This window comes from Tasmannia lanceolata, unplaced genomic scaffold (assembly GCF_043159265.1).
Source record: "Tasmannia lanceolata isolate RefF3 unplaced genomic scaffold, GAP_Taslan_0.1 ptg000023l, whole genome shotgun sequence".
In the NCBI taxonomy this organism is placed as follows: Eukaryota; Viridiplantae; Streptophyta; class Magnoliopsida; order Canellales; family Winteraceae; genus Tasmannia; species Tasmannia lanceolata.
The window spans coordinates 19,121,970-19,141,722 of NW_027518700.1; positions in this window are offsets into that span (position 1 = coordinate 19,121,970).

A 19,753-nucleotide genomic window follows, 5' to 3' on the forward strand; every position below is an offset into this window, starting at 1 on the left:
AAAGGTCCAAAACATTAGTAAAACAAAAAGTCCATAGCCCAAGGAACCAAAGCCCAAGTGCCAACCAAAGTTTACAAATAAAAAAAAAGACATTAGCACTTGAATTTTGAAAACAGCACTTTAAAACTGATTTAATGGTTCAAAATATTTTTAACAGATAGGTCTCATTTTTCTAATGTCCGTAGAGTATAAGAACATCAAAAGTCGATAAGAAACGAGTGAGATATGAATTTTAAAAGATCACGGCCAAAAACTGTTTTTGCAGCCGCGGTCGACCGGGGCAGTCAAAATGCCATTTTTTTAATTCCAGAGGCCCTCCCGAGGGAGACCGCGCGACCCCGGTGGACCAGAACTGAGCGATAAACTAGCCGTTGGGGCTAGGGCTGCAACTCGGGTCGGGCGAGTCGGGTTTTGAAGAACCCAACCCTACCCTACCTGAGAAATATCTCGGATCGGGTCGGGTTTTTTTCTGGAAAACCCACGATTCCCAAACCCGGCCCCATGATAAATATCGGGTCGGGTCGTGTTTTTTTACGTTGACGCAATTTTTTAAGGAAAACTCTTGTTTGGCAGGGCAACTCAACTCATAGAAGTAGAAAAACACAAGCATGGCAAACTCTATTGTGCATTAAAAAATAACTAGTCCAAAGAGAATAAATTGATGCATTACCAAATGAAAATGATAATACTCATATGAGATAAACAACACACTATTTAGTGCATTAACTATTTAGTTGAAACTTGAAACCCTAGAGCTAAAGGGGGGAAACGAACAAAAGATGGAAAGAGTCCATGTGATTGCATGCGTGCATGAGTTTTACTTTTGAGTTTTCACTTTTAAAGTAACAAAGTTTTAGAAAAAAATGCATACTATAACTTAAGTAACTCGGGTCGGGTCGGGTCGGGCCCCTTCAAACCTGGCTCGACCTGAGATTCATGCGGGCTTTTGGATCGTCGACCCGGCTCGACCCAAAACCCGAGAAACATGAACCCAACCCAAGCTATTTTTGGGTCGGGTCGATGCGGGTCTGGTAAAACCCGACCCAAGTTGCAGCCCTAGTTGGGGCTTAACGGCTAATTGCTTTTTTGATCCGTTTGGGATCTTTTCTTGCCAAATCACCCCCAAACGGTCATAAATCATTATAGACTATAAATATGCTATTTTATCATGGATTCAAAGACTTTTGGACTTATTGAAAACCTCATTTGAGCTTAAACCTTCAAATCCATTAGTTTTCTTCAAGAGCTTTGTACTTGCATTTTCCATACTTGAAGAAGATCTCCGTAAGGCTTTATTGGTGTAATATTTTGGAGAGATTGTGAGCTATTGATTGTACGTATTAGCCTATCAAGAGACATTGAGTGAGCTTCATCTTCTTCCTATCTATTGTAATCTGGGTCTACGATTCAGCCCAACAACAAAAGTGAATCCAGTTCGCAAAGAGGAGTGATCCCTTGGAGACGGTTTGCAAAGAGGGTGAATCTCCTTAGTGGCAGTTCGTGAAGAGAAGTTATACCCTTTGAGGCGGTGGGCGATTAGGGTTGACTTCTTGGAGGCGGTTGTGCAAAGAGGGTTTGTTCCCTCGGAGGCGAAGAAGATTCTTGTACGGTCCGGGGATTTGGCTATAGTGAAATCCCATCTTAGTGAAGTGCCCAAGGAGACAAACTTGGAAGAGTGGAATAGGTCTAGTTGAAAACCGAACCACTATAAAATCTTGTGTGCTTCATGTGTGGTATTTTCTCTATCCCCTCTATCTCTTCTCTATGAGTGCCTCTTTATCTCTAGTTAGCTCATAATCATCTTTGTTATATCATATTAACTAACTAGGAAATTATCTTGTGTAATCTAGTAACTAAAATCTTAAAAGTGCTTCAAGATCTCAAATTCACACAACTCAACTAAAACTTGATTAGCACAAGATTAGATCAAGGGTCAATCTTAGAAAGGGATTTAAAAAGAGCAAATTTTTAAAAGACAACCAATTCACCCCCCTCTTGGTTGCCTACTTGGGATTTCACTTACTTTATTCAATCGGGGAAACAAGTCTGCCAACAATCTTCTCATTACCCAAAATCATTCAGTTATTGCAAATTGTGATCTTATTTCCTATGAAATGCTAGTCTTTGAGTATTCTATTTATCAGAAGTACCGGTTTGTCTATAAAAATGTGTTTTTGTCATATTTTTCCCTAGATCTACTTTCTAATGGCTTCCTTAGATCTATGTACTTTTTTTATACGAATTTCTTGTTCCTTCTTGATGTGCAGAAAGGAAGCGAAGGAAGAAGGTGTGATTTAAACTATTTGTTAGAGGGACAGAGGAATATAACTTGATGAGATTGATAAGATTTCATGTGAATTGCTAAGAAGAGGGTAAGGCAATTGTTCTCCCTTTCATTTTATTCGGACCCGAGTTTCATTTTGTCGTGAAGTTATTGTTTTGACTGGACAAGATGATTGGAGGACAAGATGGGATAACTGAGAGGAGAAATAATTTCTATTTCACAATTGATGGAGGAGTAAGGGAGCTTTATACAGGGGGGCGTCTTGGTTGGAAAAAAAATAAAGATGGCATAATGAAATGATCTGTTCATGGAATGGGTGACGTAGGAAAGATGACTCTTAGTCAACTTGTTGACAACGGGCGTGGATTTATAATATAAAATTATAAATTTTCGACTTAAGTTGAATTACAAGAGTCTAATTTAGATTTGTTGGATATGATTTTCATCTATTGGCCCTGTTTAAGGGAAATTTTTAGAGTTACAAAATAATAAGTAAATTGTCTATTTTGAAGAGGAGCCCGAGGGAAATTGTAATATTTAGATTAAGAATTCGAGGAAATATCATGGGTATTTTTTTATGTTATCTTCTAGCATTTTTTTTTTAATCTTGGTCAATGGCAGTGTTTAGAGTTGCAAGATATTGGAAAAGAGATTGTAATGAAATGTAATATAAGACATTTTGAGGAATATTTTAGGAAAATAAATTGAGAGATCTTCTTCATGTCTTCTATTCTTCTTCTTGAGCTATGATAAGTCTTCACTGCATTTGAAGTAACATTTTTTAGTTAAAACTAGTCTTTTGGAAAAAATAATAATGAATGGCTTGAGTTGGAAAAGTTTGTATGATTTAACCCTATTTGTTTCTGGAATGAATTACTACAAGAAATATAGGCTATGGCGTCGAATATATGTAACGGTCACACAAAATGACCTATACTGAATATTGACCAATTAATATAACCGTTGCCCCAAAAATGATTTAGGCAGCAATGTTTGGCAGTATACTAAAATTGCACATAACGGCGACTTAATATAACCGTCCCCAATGCAAAAATTTGGCAGCGACGAACATTATCTGTCACCCATATGTTTAGAATAAAAATATGTTGAAGGAATCATTTTTGTAATCATAGCATCGGTGTGAAGGTTGTGGTCGCTAAAGATTTATATTCGACAACGATTTATATATAGTCGTTGCTAAATATACCTAATCAACGACGGATACGATAATCGTCGATATAGATTATATATTGTGAGGGGTTAACAACAACTAATAAATTTTCATCGCGAAAATGGTTTTTTAGTACAACAATGGCACTATTTCCGTCTCAAAAAAGTCTTTGCTTAGATTTTCAGGATGAATAAATAAGGAAATAGTAATGGATTTGTGTCCATCACTGAACCTTCACTAATAATAATCCTAACCCTCAGATATTTAGAGCCTATATAATGTGTAGCCCCTCTATAGATCTGGGGGTTGGGATGATCTTTTGGAGATGATCTACGGTGTATGCCATATTTACATTGTGGTCTAATAAATGTATGGCTTGAATCATCTTTTTAGGTGAGCCCATTATACTTTTCGAAAAATATGGACTTCACCTCACTCACCGTTTAAATCTCTTTATTTTAAACCATGCACATCATAATGAATTAGCTGGAATTTAAGCTTAAATCAAATTGTATGCCCAAGGGTACATCCATCTCTTGTTTTGATGATCAACAAACCCAAATTGATGGTAGTTTGCTAAGGCTTCTCTAGTGTTGTCATTTAGATAGGTTTCATTCATGTCAACACTTGGAGCAAGAAGAACAAGGGCTAGTCGTGGAGAAAGTCAATTCTTGGTGGTCATCCTTCAAGCCGAATGGTATATCGAAGAATCCAGGAAGCCACAAGTGCAAGAATGTATTTTAAGACTATCACAAGACAAGGAGAAGATCATGCAAGCGCCCTACAAGATTGAAGATCAAGAAGACTCAAGGGTATAGTTTTAAAATGCATGGGAGTCCTCTTGGCATTTAGTGTTTGCATGCTTTGATGTTTTCAAATCATCTTTAAAATTATTTTTCTAAGTGCATTAATGTATTTGAAAAAACATGTTTAAAGCCCAAAGGCCATGGCCCAAAGTCCCTCAAACAAATATTTCAAAACTAGATTTTCAACACAGGACCGGTCGACCGGTCTAGTCCGGGCGACCGCGGGATGCAACCTGGAATTCCAGGACATCTCGAATTTTATCGGACCGGTCGACCGGGACAATACAGTCAATCGCGGAATGATTTCTCAATTTTGAGAAATCATCCAGGTTGGTCTTGGCGGACGACCTCTACCCCCTCGGTCGACCGCGGAACGTTTTAAGGCAAAATAATTTTTAAAAACAGATTGCCCATGGCGGGCGACCGCGAAGGTCTGGTCGACCGCGTAAGTCTTTTTCGAGCCAAAATATTTTCGAACAGGTAGTCCTCGGAGGGCGACCGCGCTGACGCCGGTCAACCACGAAGGTTTAGAATTTGAAAATAAAAAAAGAGGCGTCCGATAAGGGCGGGCGACCGCTGTGGCTCGGTCGACCGCGCCGGTCTCGCGAAAGAGCCTTTGGGGTCTGTAGTGGGTAGGTGCAACCACCTAGTTTTATTACAGTTTTGCCCTTGTCCCCATTAATGACCCTCATTTACACCTTTTGAACATTTTAAAATCAAACTTAGTGATTTCTCTTTCAAATCAAAAAGATTCTTCTTCAAATCTCTTGAGCATTCAAAACTTGCATTCATTTCTTGCCAAGAGATCCTCCACAAGCATTTAGTTTCAATCATTGGGAGTTTATTGTGAGCTTGATAATTGTATATGCCTTAAAGAGGCTTGAGAGTTTTTCATTCCTTTTTCTTCATTCATTTATTTTATTTGAAGTTGCAAAGATGAGTTTCTTTCTTCAAGGCGGTGGTGCAACGAAGAAGAACGTCCTTGGAGGTGGATTGTAATACAAGGGTGTGTCCCCTTATGGAGGTGGAGTGTGCTTGTAACACTTTGTGAGGTGGCGTTGAGGAGCCCTACCCAAGTGGAGAAAATCCCAAGGAAAGACCAAGTACTTGGGCAGTGGAGTAGGTCAAGTTGTGACCGAACCACTATAAAATCATCGTGTAGTCTCCTTGCTCCCTCTCCTCTATCTTATGGTGTGACTGATAATCTCTTTCCTCCTTCTATTTGAATGTTATCTTGAACAAGGGTTAGAACTAACTAGGATAATTTCACAAGCCCTAACTTTTGGAATAGAAAAATTTTAAAACACCCAATTCATCCCCTCTTTTGTGTTGCCTTTTGGGATTTCAATAATCCACTACAACTTTGCGCAAGTGTTGAAGTTGTTTTCATTCCATCTATACTTAGTAATAAACACCGTGCGATACAAGTAGTGACAAAAAAACCAGAGCAACCAAGAAAACTTAAATGATTAATAAAATTATGTTTCTAGCTTTCATGGTTAACGTATAAAAGTCTTTACAACATACGAAAGTTAGTTTATTCCACAGTTTTTCTTTAGGCAGGCTACTACATAAGTAGAATGAATGGTAGATATTTGCATACGGAAGTGATTTATTTGTAAGTAATAAGAAAATCCAACCAAATAAGATCATATTTAACTAAAGTATCCTATCCGAAACACTTAGGAACTGAAACCCACCAATTCAATGGGTAATAAGAATTCTAGAAAAGGAACCTTCAGAAATACGCCCAATGAAAAAAAAATATAGTCATGAAAAAAAAGACTCGTGTAACTAAAGCAGGTAGATTAGCTTCTTCTCTTGGGAAGAATTGTTATTTGAGGGTATAAAAAGTAGTACCCATATGAGGGTTCCAAAGGGTAGCTACCGAACATACTCTTCCAAACAGATAAATCAAAAATCATAAAATAAAAAAATATATATATAAAATAGATATACGAATCTATAACCAAAAATCCAAACAAAACTAGAGGAATTCATAAATCTTGAAGCCAACGACCATGCATGTATGGAATAATTTGCATAAAGGTCAACCATTGGTGGGCTTCCATAAGTTGCGCTATGATTCACGAGGGGGCAAGCCCACGTCAATATACCAAGGGGGTCTATTAAGGGTGTTAATGGACCCTGATAGTTCAATGGATCCAAATGGTTTGAATATCAATGGAAAGGATTTGGGCACAATAGCTGGATCTAAACCCTGTTTATTGGATCCATATCTTAAGGTCCTAAATTATTTCTCAAAATCTGAGTTCCATGTAGAATCCTAGATCCGAAGGTAGGGTACTAATGTACTAATGTAAGTTAATAACCTTCCTATTTTTATTCATTTGCCTACGGGATATTTTTTGCAATGTCTAATAATGGAAATGATATATGCACAACCATATTGAGATATTTTCATTAACCAATGTAATGAGCTGTCAAAAAGTTATTAAATTTCCTTATAGGGTCTAACGAGCCAATTAAAGAAGAAAAGACAGCTTGGATTGTGCAAATATGAAAATATGGTTTTGCTGATAACATTTGGCCTTAATAATCCAACTTAAAATGATAAATTACATTTAAATAGACATATTTTGTACGGCTGCCATTTACTACTCTAGAAAAATTATATTAACTTTTCTAATGAAAACTTTTAAAACACACTTTAGAGCTATCATATGCATCGTTTATCTACAAGTAACATTTTTGGCGTAGTGTAGGTTGTAGAATTTTTTTATTAATGTTATGGATTTGCTTGCATCCATCGCAAAAGGTATTTCACAGATGGCGTTTTGCATGTCAGACTAGATGCTTACTTTTCACAGATGGCCTCTGACATGCAACAAACCATCTGCAAAATGCCTTTTGGGATGGACGCAAGCAAAACCCTTAAAGTTAATATCTATATATGGGATTTGCTAAGAATCATTGCAAGAGGCATTTTACGGGTCAGTTGTTGCATGAGAGAGTAGCCACGTCTGATGAATCAAATGAATAAGACAAAATATGTTGAAAAGTGAGTCTAGGTGGCTGGTCTCTCTTGCAACAGCCGTCGAATGCCTTATGTGATGGTCCTAGTCCACGGAACCAGATAAAAACAGTGGGACCCAACAGTTTAAGAATGGACCTACATCTTGGGGTGGCAGAGGGCCAGATGTTGCATTCATCATCCTCGTCCCCACCTGAACGAAAATTCCCCATCGCCGCGTCGGGATGGCAGGGCATCACGTCCCCACGCCGCAAGGAAAATCCAATCCTCGTCCCTGCCTCGCACGCTATAGGGAAAAATGTTCCATCCCATCCTCGCCCTGCTATAATTACAGTTTCTACTTTTCTTTTTAATCTAACCAAACACTTATTAAGTAAGATTCGAAACTTCCAAACTAAAATATAACACTTTATGAAGGTATTTTCATAATATTGATTATATATATGGATATTTATCTAAATTTTATAGAAGATATTGAAGGGTGGGGGCGAAGCGAGAGCGATTCCCATCCCCGCTTCGGTGAATTTTTTTAAATTCAAGTCCACGTCTCCACTTAAATCGGGAAATGCACGCCCCAAGGAGCTCGGAGCAGATCCCCTTTTTTGCGGGTTTAACTGCCAAACCTATTTATGTCCTGAGAATTTATATGATGAGTGGGCTTCCCATGTACACTTGCGGGACATCCACCTTTGATATTTGATCCATTTTATCCAAAAGGATATCACTTTTTCAACTTTTTAAGAGGATGCTGTTTGATCAAATATCAAGGATGGATGCCCCGCATGTGTACATGCACGCCCACTCATCATATGAAAGCGAGTATATCCTTAGTGTGCATCGTTTCTATCCCTAGCATATATTTTAGGAAAGTTTGTTGGAAGAGGCAAGTTTTTATTAAGGTGACCGGGCAAACATGTCCGTACTAATCCCAAAGATCAAAGAGATCCTTGACCTTTACTACTTGCTCCTGTCCTTATCTGTAGAGTTTCCTTTTTAGCAAGGCTACGCAAATCCTCACCGTATATTTCAGCACGTCACACTCCCATACTGACCCTTGATTTTCTATATAAGGACCTCAAAACCCTACTAATTGATCCAAAGCCTTCTTCCATCGCATCCCTTTCTTACTTTATTGAATTGGGGAAACAAGTCTGCCAACAATCTTCTCATCATCCAAAATCATTCAGTTATTGCAAAAGGTGATCTTATTTCCTATGAAATGCTAGTCTTTGAGTATTCTATTTACCAGAAGTACCAGTTCGTTTATAAAAATGTGTTTTAGTATAGACTGTTTTGTCATATTTTTCCCTAGATCTCTTTTTAATGGCTTCCTTAGATCTATGTACTTTTTTCTTTTATACCAATTTTTTGTTCCTTCTTGATGTGCAGAAAGGAAGCAAAGGAAGACCATGTGATTTGGACTATATGTTAGAGGGGCGGAGGAAGAGAGCTTGATGAGATTGATAAGATTTCATGTGAATTGGTAAGAAGTGGGTAAGGCAATTGTTCTCCCTTTGATTTTATTCGGACCCGAGTTTCATTTTGTCGTGAAGTTATTGTTTTGACTGGACAAGATGATTGGTGGACTAGAAGGGATAACTGAGGGGAGAAATAATTTCTATTTCACAATTGATGGAGGAGTGAGGGAGCTTGATATAAGGGAGCGTCTTGGTTGGAACAAAAATAAAGATGGCATAATGAAATGATTTGTTCATGGAATGGGTGACATAGGAAAGATGACTCTTAGTCAACTTGTTTACAACGAGCGTGGATTTATAATACTAAATTATAAATTTTTGACTTAAGTTGAATTATAAGGGCTGCTTCCTCATGCAACAGCCGGTCCCTGAAATGTGCCTTCTAGGATGGTCCCTAGCAAATCCTATCTAGAATATACATTATGTGACTAGGTTCTAGTGTAATGTGGTTGTATCTCCCACCAGTGTCAGCTCCTAGACATTATAGGTGATATCATTTGTCAATAGTGTCCTCGCTTTCTTAGCTACCAGAAGCAGCAGGAATCCAAATCAGGAGTGGCAAGAGAAACTCAACTCAACTCAACAAAGCCTTTGTCCCAAACTAGTCAGGGTCAGCTAACGAATCCTTTAGAAAATTTTCATGATGAAGGTGAAAGAATCTACCCGGCTCAAATTGACTAAGTCTAATCTTGACACTAGTTGGGTTCGTCTGCATGGTCATGTTCCTAGCTATCAAGTATTTCCTCACTGTTTCTACCGGAGTTGTTTTCGGTCTGCCCTTCCTCTTTTTACTCCATCAACTTGGCACAAGTCACTTCTTCTCACTGAAGCATCCAAAAGCCTACGTTGGATATGCCCAAACCATCTTAAGCGGTGCTCTCTCATCTTCTCCTCAATTGGTGCCACCCTTACCTTTTTACGGATGTCTTCATTTTTAATTCTATCTAACCTTGTTTTGCCGCACATCCATCTAAGCATTCGCATCTCCGCTACACTCATCTTATGCACATGCTGCTTCTTGGCGGCCCAACATCCTAAGCCGTTTAGCATGGCTGGCCTCACAACTGTCATATAAAACTTTCCCTTCAACTTGGTAGGTGCTTCAACCAACCTGCTCTTATTATGTGGTTAACTTCCTCTTTAATCTCTCCTTCCAGAGAAAGTAGAAAATAATTTATATAATGTTAATTTAGATTTGTTTGATATGATTTTCATCTTGTTTAAGGGCAACTATTTAGAGTTACAAAATAATAAGTAAATTGTCATATTTTGAAGAGGAGCCCGAGGGAACTCAAGATATTTAGATGAAGAATTCGAGGAAATCTGACGGGTATTTTTTTATGTTATCTTGTAGCATTTTATTTTATTTAATCTTTGTCAATTAGAGTGTTTAGAGTTACAAGATATTGGTAAAGAGATTGTAATGAAATGTAATATAGGGCATTTTCATGAATATTTTAGGAAAATAAATTGTGAGATTTTTATGTAATCTTTGTCAATGAAGTGTTTAGAGTTACATGATAAGTTTTCACTGCATTTGAAGTAACATTTTTTTTGTTAAAACCAATCTTTTGGTAAAAATAATAATGAATGGCTTGAGTTGGAAAAGTTTGCATTATTTAATCTGATTTGTTTCTGGAATAAATTACTACAAGAAATATAGGCTATGGCATCGAATTTATGTAACGGTCAAACGAAATGACCTATGCTGAATATTGACCAATTAATATAATCGTTGCCCCAAAAATGATTTAGGCGGCAATGTTAGGCCGTATACTAAAAATGCGTATAACGGCGACTTAATATAAGCGTCCCCAATGCGACAATTTGGCAGCAACAAACAACCAATTTAGCATAAAAATATATTGAAGGAATCATTTTTGTGTCCATCACTAAACCTTCACTAATAATAATCCTAACCCTCTGATATTTAGAGCCTATATAATGTGTAGCCCCTCTATAGATCTGAGGGTTGGAATCATCTTGTGGAGATGATCTACAGTGTATGCCATATTTACATTGTGGTCTAGTATATGTATGGCTTGAATCATCTTCTTAGGTGGGCCCAATATACTTTTCGAAAAATATGGACTTCACTGCACTCACCGTCTAAATCTCTTCATTTAAAACCATGCACGTCATAATGGACAAGGTTGAATTTAAGTTTAAAGTAAATCTACTACGACTTTGCACAAGTAATGCAGTTGTTTTCATTCCATCTATACTTAGTTATAAACACCGTGCGATAGTTTTTCTTCAGGCAGGCCACTACATTAGTAGAATGAATGGTAGATATTTGCATATGGAAGTGATTTATTTGTAAGTAATAAGAAAATCCACCCAAATAAGATCATATTTTACCCTATCAGAAACACGTTGGAACTGAAACCCATCAATTCATTGGGTAATAAGAATTCTAGAAAAGGAACCTTCTAAAATACGCCTAATGAAAAAAAATATACTCGTGTAACAAAAGCCGGCAGATTAGCTTCTTCTTTTGGGAAGAATTGTTATTTGAGGGTATAAAAAGCAGTACCCATATGAGGGCTCCAAAGGGTAGCTAGCGAACATATTGTTTCAAACAGAGAAACCCAAAATCATAAAATAAAAAAAGATATAAAATAGATATACTAAAAATAGAGGAATTCATAAATCTTAAAGCCAACGCCATGCATGTATGGAATATTTTGCTCCAAAGGGTACGCATGGATTTTTTGGTGCAATATATATGCAGTCGTTTAAATCATCACTACCATCAAATTGGAGAACATGCCATTGATCTAGACCAACCAATTGCTGGACTTCCATACGTTGCGATCGGATTCCCGAGGGGGCAAGCCCACGTCAAAATACCAATGGGGTCCATTAAGGGTGTTAATGGTCCCTGATGATCCCATGGATCCAAATGGTTTGAATATTAATTGAAAGGATTTGGGCACAGTAGCTGGATCTGAACATTGTTTATTGGATCCATATCTTAAGGTCCGAAATTATTTCTCAAAATCTGAGTTCCATGTAGAATCCTAGATTCGAAGGCAGGGTACTAATGTATGTTAATACCCTTCATATTTTTATTCATTTGCTTGAGGGATATTTTTTGCAATGTCTGATAAAGGAAATGATATATGCACAACCATATTGAGATATTTTCATTAACCCATCTTGTCTTTTAGGATTTAATGAGCTGTCAAAAAGTTATTAAATTTCCTAAAAGGGTCTGACGAGCCAATTAAAGAAGAAAAGACAGCTTGGATTGTGCAAATATGAAAATATGGTCGTGCTGATAACATTTCGCTTTAATAATCCAACTTAAAGTGAAAAATTACAATTAAATATACATGTTTTGTACGGCTGCCATTCACTACTCTACAAAGATTACTTTAATTTTTTAAATAAAACTTTTAAAACACACTTTAGAGCTATCATATGCATCGTTTATCTGCAAGTAACATTTTACAATTTTTTTTCTTTTTGCATCCATCGCAAAAGGCATTTCATAGATGGCATTTTGCATGTCAGACTAGATGCTCACTTTTCAACAGCTTTTGTCCTTAATAACGAGGTGGTTGGTCTCACATGCAACAAACCATATGCGAAATGCCATTTGCGATGGACGAAAGCAAATCCCTTAAAGTTAATATCTATATATACATGGGATTTGCTAGGAAACATTGCAAAAGGCATTTTACAGGTCGGTTGTTGCCTGAGAGAGCAGCTACCTCAGATGAATTAATTGAATAAGACAAAATATGTTGAAAAGTAAGCCTAGGTGGCTGGTCTCTCATGCAACAGTCGTGAAATGCCTTATGTGATGGTCCTAGTGCACGGAACCAGATAAAAAAGGTGGGACCCAACAGTTTAAGAATGGACCTACATCTAAGGGTGGCAGAGGGAAGAATGTTGCATTCATCATCCCCGTCCCCACTTGAGCGGAAATTCCCCATCCCCATGACGGGGATGGCAGGGCATCCCGTCCCCACCCCGCCAGGAAAATCCAATACTCGTCCCTTCCTCACACACTATAGGAAACAATTTCCCGTCCCATCCTCACCCTGCTATAATTACAGTTTCTTCATTGAAAACCATTTTCAAAGGTCCTAAACATTAGTAAAACAAAAGTCCATAGCCCAAGGAACCAAAGCCCAAGTGCCAACCAAGGTTTACAAATAAAAAAAATGACATTAGCATTTGAATTGTGAAAAGAGCACTTTAAAACTGATTTAAATGGTTTAAAATATTTTTAAATATTTTTGAAAATATTTTTAACAGATAGGTCTCATTTTTCTAATGTCCATAGAGTATAAGAACATCAAAATCTGATAAGAACGAGTGAGATATCAATTTTAAAAAATTGATGCCGCGGTCGACCGCAGCACCATGGTCGACCAGCATAGTCAAAATGCCGTTTTTTTAAAATTCTAGACGCCCTCTCGAGGGAGACCGCGCGACCCCGGTTGACCAGGACTGCGCGATAAACTAGCCGTTGGGGCTTAACGGCTAATTGCTTTTTTGATCCGTTTGGGATCTTTTCTTGCCCAAATCACCTCCAAACGGTCGTAAATCATTATAGACTATATATATGCTATTTTATCATGGATTCAAAGACTTTTGGACTTATTGAAAACCTCATTTGAGCTTAAACCTTCAAATCCATTAGATTTCTTCAAGAGCTTTGAACTTGCATTTTCCATACTTGAAGAAGATCTCCATAAGGCTTTATTGGTGTAATATTTTGGAGAGATTGTGAGCTATTGATTGTATGCATTAGCCTAACAAGAGGCATTGAGTGAGCTTCATCTCCTTCCTATCTATTGTAATCGGGGTCTACGATTCCGCCCAATAATAAAAAGTGAATCCGGTTCGCGAAGAGGAGTGATCCCTTGGAGACGGCTTGCAAAGAGGGTTAATCTCCTTGGAGGCAGTTCACAAAGAGAAGTTATACCCTTTGAGGCGGTGGGCGATTAGGGATGACTACTTGGAGGCGGTTGTGCAAAGAGGGTTTGTTCCCTCGGAGGCGGGGAAGATTCTTGTACGGTCCGGGGATTTGGCTATAGTGAAATCCCATCTTAAAGAAGTGTCCAAGGAGACAAACTTGGAAGAGTGGAGTAGGTCTAGTTGAAGACCGAACCACTATAAAATCTTGTGTGCTTCATGTGTGGTATTTTCTCTGTACCCTCTATCTCTTCTCTATGAATGCCTCTTTATCTCTAGTTAGCTCATAATCATCCTTATTATATCATATTAACTAACTAGGAAATCATCTGGTGTAATCTAGTAACTAAAATCCTAAAAGTGCTTCAAGATCTCAAATTGACACAACTCAACTAAAACTTGATTAGCACAAGATTAGATCAAGGGTGAATCTTAAAAAGGGATTTACGAAGAGCAAATTTTTAAAAGGGAACCAATTCACCTCCCCTCTTGGTTGCCTACTTAGGATTTCACTTACATTATTGAATTGGGGAAACAACTCGGCAACAATCTTCTCATTACCCAAAATCATTCAGTTATCGCAAAAGGTGATCTTATTTCCTATGAAATGCTACTCTTCGAGTATTCTATTTATCAGAAGTACCGGTTCGTTTATAAAAATGTATTTTTGTCATATTTTTTCCTAGATATATTTTTTAATGGCTTCCTTAGATCTATGTACTTATTTTTTTTATACCAATTTCTTGTTCCTTCTTGATGTGCAGAAAGGAAGCGAAGGAAGAAGGTGTGATTTGGACTATTTGTTAGAGGGACAGAGGAAGTGGAAGTGAGCCTGATGAGATTGATAAGATTTCATGTGAATTGGTAAGAAGAAGGTAAGGCAATTGTACTCCCTTTGATTTTATTCGGACCCGAGTTTCATTTTGTCGTGAAGTTATTGTTTTGACTGGACAAGATGATTGGTGGACTAGATGGGATAACTGAGGAGAGAAATAATTTCTATTTCACAATTGATGGAGGAGTGAGGGAGCTTGATACAAGGGAGCGTCTTGGTTGGAACAAAAATAAAGATGGCATAATGAAATAATTTGTTCATGGAATGGGTGACATAGGAAAGATGACTCTTAGTCAACTTGTTTACAACGGGCCTGGATTTATAATACAAAATTATAAATTTTTGACTTAAGTTGAATTATAAGAGTCTAATTTAGATTTGTTGGATATGATTTTCATCTATTGGCCCTGTTTAAGGGCAATTATTTAGAGTTACAAAATAAAAAGTAAATTGTCATATTTTGAAGAGGAGCACGAGGGAAATTGTGATATTTAGATGAAGAATTCAAGGAAATATGACGGGTATTTTTTTATGTTATCCTGTAGCATTTTATTTTTTGTAATCTTTGTCAATGAGATTGTTTAGAGTTACAAGAGATTGTAATGAAAATGTAATATAGGACATTTGCATGAATATTTTAGGAAAATTAATTGTGAGATCTTCTTCATGTCTTCTATCCTTCTTCTTGAGCTATGATAAGTTTTCATTGCATTTGAAGTAACATTTTTTAGTTAAAACCAGTCTTTTGGAAAAAATAATAATGGATGGCTTGAGTTGGAAAAGTTTGCATGAATATAGGCTATGGCATAAATTACTACAAGAAATATAGGCTATGGCATCGAATATATGTAACGGTCACACAAAATGACCTATACTGAATACTGACAAGCTAATATAACCGTTGCCCCAAAAATGATTTAGGCGGCAATGTTTGTCAGTATACTAAATATGCGTATAACGGCGACTTAATATAACAGTCCCCAATGCGAAAATTTGGCAGCGACAAACACTATCTTTCACCCATATGTTTAGCACAAAAATATATTGAAGGAATATTTTTTGTAAATAAAGCGTCGGTGTGAAGGTTGCCGTTGCTAAAGATTTACATTCGACAACTATTTATATATAGTCGTTGCTAAATATACATAATCAACGACGGATATGATAATCGTCGATATAGATTATATATTGTGAGGGGTTAACAACAACTGATAAATTTTTGTCGTGAAAAGGTTTTTTTAGCGCAACGATGGCAATATTTCCTTCATCGCTTAAATTTTCAGGATGGATATATAAGGAAATAGCGATGGATTTGTGTCCATCACTAAACCTCCACTAATAATAATCCTAACCCTCCGATAATTATTGCCTCTATAATGTGTAGCCCCTCTATAGATCTGAGGGTTGGGATCATCTTGTGGAGATGATCTACGGTGTATGCCATATTTACATTGTGGTCTAATATTTGGCTTGAATCATCTTTTTAGGTAGGCCCATTATACTTTTGAAAAATATGCACTTCACTGCACTCACCGTCTAAATCTCTTATTTTGTTTCTAGGTTTCGTGGATAACGTATAAAAGTCTTCACAACATATGGAAGTTAGTTTATTCCAAAGTTTTTCTTTAGGTATTTGCATATGGAAGTGATTTATTTGTAAGTAATAAGAAAATCCACCAAATAAGATCATATTTTACTAAAGTATCCTATCTGAAACACGTAGGAACTGAAACCCGCCAATTCATTGGGTAATAAGAATTCTAGAAACGGAACCTTCTGAAATACGCCTAATGAAAAAAAATATACTCATGAAAAAAAGACTCGTGTAAGAAAAGCAGGCAGATTAGCTTCTTCTTTTGGGAAGAATTGTTATTTGAGGGTATAAAAAGTAGTACCCATATGAGGGCTCCAAAGGGTAGCTACCGAACATACTCTTCCAAAAAGGGAAACATATGACAAACCCAAAATCCTAAAATAAAAAATATATATAAAATAGATATACGAATCTATAACCGAAAATCCCAACAAAAATAGAGGAATTCATAAATCTTGAAACCGACGACCATGCATGTATGGAATATTTTGCATAAAGGTACGCATGGATTTTTTTTCCAATATATACGTGATGGCGTCTGGATCCGGGTCTGCGATCGCGCGGTCGGTAGAGGGCCTCCGCGGGGTCTGCAATCACAAACAAAAAGGGGGTCAGGGGGTCCGGGGTGGGTCCCTGACGACCACTTCGACACCCAAGTCAGATCCTTCGACCAGTCAATATAAAGAACAGCTAGAAAGGGAGGGGTTTTGACCAGGGTTACCAGGGCCGGTGCGCGGGGACATTTCTGGGTGCGTAAATGAGTGAGTCGGAGGGGACTAGCAGGGAGGGCAGTATGGGATTCCTGGCCTCCTCTGTTGTTGCCTCGCATCTTTTTCCGGTGTTGCGGGGTGCAGGATGGGTGAATTCCCTGCTTTTTCCGGGGTCAAAAGAAAAAAAAAGGTCCCCCTCTTCTTCCTTTCCCTCCCCTTTTAAAGGGAGGTGTGCGGCCCTTTTCATCATTATGGAGGGAAACACTTCCTTTGCAGGATTGGGCCGTCCCTCTGCCTCGCCGGCGCGCGTGGCTTTGGCGGCCATTTCCTTCCCTAATTTGTGATGATGAGGCCTGGGTGGTGAGAAGAACTTCCTTTGCAGGATTGGGCCGTCCCTCTGCCTCGCCGGCGCGCGTGGCTTTGGCGGCCATTTCCTTCCCTAATTTGTGATGATGAGGCCTGGGTGGTGAGAGAGCGACATGTGTCATGAATGTGTGGTCTTTGCCGTTTTCCAACACCCTTCTTCATGATGGTTGGGCTCTGCTCGTGCATGGATGACACGTGGTGATATTTGGGAGCGTAACCGTATTTGTGCCCCATCATAACTCCCCCTTACTCCTTTGGTCTATTGAATGGGCTAAGGGAGTAACGTTTTGTTCGAGCTAAGTCATGATGAGGATATTTACGAGGGCTCCGGGGTGCGTGAAGATGTGCCATTTTATCCGGCGGCTGTCCTTGGGAAGCGGCGGCGTCGTTAGGGAGGCTGCGTTGTCTCGAGGCACCAGGATTTCTTTCTCGAGTTTAAAAGAGGGGAATTACCCTGGTGTCTTTTTGTGGCTCCTCGTCGCTCTTTCTTCTTTCTTTTGCGGTAGGGGTTCTTTTCGTATATTCTCTAGCAACATGTCTGGCTCTTCTTCACGAGTTAGGGGCAAGGCCTGTCTCCTCCAGGAGTCGTCGAGCGACCCTGACTTGTCCTCCGATCCGGGGGAGGATCTCGTGGCTCGTCGGAAGAAGGCTAAGAGGGGCCCAGGCGCTTCGTCGGGCTTCCCCCCCCTTCGCCTTTCTTCCCTGCCTAGGAGGGACAAATTGTCCAGGTCCCGCGTTGCCCGGGAGTGGTTGTTTTTCTCTCGAGCCTATCGTCAGGGGACGGAACTGCGTGGGCGTGTTTCGAAGATGGGTCAGGAGATCGAGGACTTGAAGTGGGAGAACGAGGTTCTACAGAAGAAAGTTAATCTTCTCAACGAGCAGCTGTTGGAATATGAGGTGGACCCCCTGCTGGAGACCTCTTGGGAGGAGGAGGGGAGCTCCTCTGGGGAGGAGTCGTTCTTCGATTAAGCTTTGGCTTTCTATGTTTTTCCTGCGTGTCTATCCCCTTCTCTGGCGGGGATCTCTGAGGCCTGCGTGCCCTGTGCTTGTTTTTTGGTTTCCCTTTATTTTTGTAGGCCTATGGGCCAGGAGGATGTTAATGGGTAGTTTATGTGTATTTGGGCCATATCTCTTAATGTTGTTCTTGGCTTGTGATGGAGAATCTCTGTGTTTGCAAGGATTGGCGATGCTCCGACCCTTCCGCGCCCTATCTCTGTTTTTTTTTTTTTTTTTGGGGGGGGGGGGGGCGAACCTGTGTGGAGTCGGGATAGCGAGGCGTGTCGAATTCGTGTGATTTTGCCCTTTACCCTCTACTTCCTTTATGAAGGTTAGGCTTTACGTAGATCTGGGGGCGACACGTGGCGTGCTCCGGTGATAGCGCCGTCTTTGCATGTTATCGTGATGTGACCTTTAGTCCATTGATTGGCCTCGGGGAGGGGCCCGTTGGCATAGTTAAAGGATAATGTGGTGAAGGCGTGTATGGGAGCATTGGGGTGCGAGCGGATATTCTGCTCCGTCCGGCGGCTCCTTCCCGAGGCGCCGCTTGGTTGTTCAGTAGGAAACGGACACGCGGGTAGTAAGTGCTTCATTTTTTCACACCGGGGTTTCCTATAAGGGTTCTATAAAGGGGGGAGCTTTCCTGAAGTCAGGAATATCGCCCTTTGTCTCTTGTTCGCCTCTTTGATTTCTTCCGGCCTTTCTTAAGGCTTGTCCGAGATGTCGTCGCCTTTCCAGGGTCCCTTTGCGGGCGGCGATCGTAGGTCTGATCGCGACGGGAGTCGTCCGAATAACCCCGAGGCAAATTCTGGCGGGCTGGGGCCTCAGCGAGGGGTTCCGGAGGGGGACGTGGATCATCCTCCTTCCCTGCACGAGAGGGAGTCTCATGAAGCGTTTATTCACCGCAACCGTTCCTTCTTTTCCTGCGTCCATCGTAGGGGAATGGAGGTTTTTAGCCGGATGAGGGACATGGATCGGGAGATTGCTGCTTTGCGCACGGAGAACGATCTGCTGAGGAACCGGGTGCGTTGGTTAAATGACCAGGCCCGTTTTGCTGGGAATTGGCGTTGGGGAAGCTCTTCGGACGGGGAACAGAGTGATAGGGAGATTTCTGATGCGGAAAACTCTTTCAGCGGCCAGTCCCTCTGAGCTGATTGTGGTGGGAGTTCGGAATTTTTGGAGGAAGCCTCTTGTCTTTGCGCTTTTTTTTTTTTTTTGTCTTAGGGATCTTGGGGGCTTCGGGCCTGCGTGCCTATTGTCCTGACTCCCCTTTTTGTAGGCCTTTGGGCCAGGAGGAAGTGGTTTATGAATGGTGCCTTTCTTTTTCCTGTTTCTGATGTGTGTTTTCTCCTTTCGTGTTTGCTTTTCTTTTGCATGCTTGCTTTCTCGCGCATTTCTGAGCCCTTGTCGTTGCGTTCGATATTTTCGGCCCGGTGGTATTTTGTATGGGGTATCTAGTCGTACCTTTTTCATCTTGTGGAAGGGTATGTCGGGCCCTTGTGACGGGGTCCGAGCCCTTTCTTTATGAACGCAGTTTTGTCCATCTGGTGGAGGTGTATGGATGGCTTGCTGGGGAAGTTATGTCG